The sequence below is a fragment of the Chrysochloris asiatica genome, unplaced genomic scaffold, assembly GCF_000296735.1.
Source record: "Chrysochloris asiatica unplaced genomic scaffold, ChrAsi1.0 scaffold06912, whole genome shotgun sequence".
Taxonomy (NCBI): Eukaryota; Metazoa; Chordata; class Mammalia; order Afrosoricida; family Chrysochloridae; genus Chrysochloris; species Chrysochloris asiatica.
The window spans coordinates 3491-4596 of record NW_006415430.1 but is presented as its reverse complement, the minus strand read 5'-3'; the positions used below and the strand labels follow the sequence as shown (position 1 = coordinate 4596).

Genomic DNA, 1106 nt, shown 5'->3' with positions numbered 1-1106 from the left:
ATATCAGACAAGGGACTCATTTCCAGAATATACAGGAAACTGCAACACCTCTACAATAAAAAGACAAATAACCCAATTAAAAAGTGGGCACAGGATATGAACAGACCCATAACTAAAGAAGAAAGTGATCAGGTCATCAAAAACTCCAAACCAAAAGAAATCCAGGAGCAACAGCACAGTAGTGGCACCTGGGTTGTACTGCTCACAGCTGCGAGAACTCCAGGACAAGAGAGGGAAGTTTACCACCTCCACAGAGGGTAGGTCGGGCCGCCAGTGGCAAGCAGAGGGAGAGGGACTGCACTGGGAAACCTGAGAGGCAAGAAGATACAGCATAACTTCAACCTTTCCCAGACAGCGAATTGTACTCTCTTCAAGTGTGCGACTGTTTGGGAGCAGGGCTCCACTTTAAGGACTCTAGACTTGGAGACATTTATAAAACACCAATTTCTCCGTAAGGGTTGCAGACTAGGAAGACACTTTCTGGTTTAAGAAGACTGGATTTTGGAATCAACGTTTCTCTTTGACGAAAAGGGCGCGCTCCGTATGCCTTATTAAGGCTTCCTACCAGCTCCTCATGTCGCTACCTGGTTCCTCACAGGACCAGGCATGGAGCCTGCAACTTTCTGCTCCCACAGCCCCTTCTTCCTCATCTTTGGGGTCTCAGGAATCAGAGAGTGCTGGCAGCCCAGTGGTCTCCACCCCACCGGGCTTCCTTTAGAGAAAGTGAAGCGGCCGATGAACGCGTTTATGGTGTGGAGTTCCACTCAGCGTCGCCAGATGGCGCAGCAGAACCCAAAGATGCACAACTCTGAGATCTCCAAGCGCCTGGGCGCCCAGTGGAAACTGCTAGGTGAGGACGAGAAGCAGCCGTTCGTGGAAGAGGCAAAGTGGCTTCGGGCTCGGCACCTTCGTGACTACCCAGACTACAAGTACCGGCCCCGGCACAAGACCAAGAGCCCGGGCACCGGGCCACCATACTTCAACCAAGGAGGTGGCGGCATGGCTGGTGGTGGGCCGGTCTGGGGACCCGGCTATGCAACCACCCAAGGGACCAGAGGCTTCGGATACCAGCCCCCCAATTATTCAACAGCCTATCTGCCTGGAAG

At 52.7% G+C, this 1106-nt stretch overlaps 1 pseudogene; it reads left to right on the top strand.

The window, feature by feature from the left end:
* Positions 1–574: 574 nt before the first annotated feature.
* Positions 575–1098, top strand: LOC102815836 (annotated as a pseudogene).
* The last annotated feature ends 8 nt before the right edge of the window (positions 1099–1106 follow it).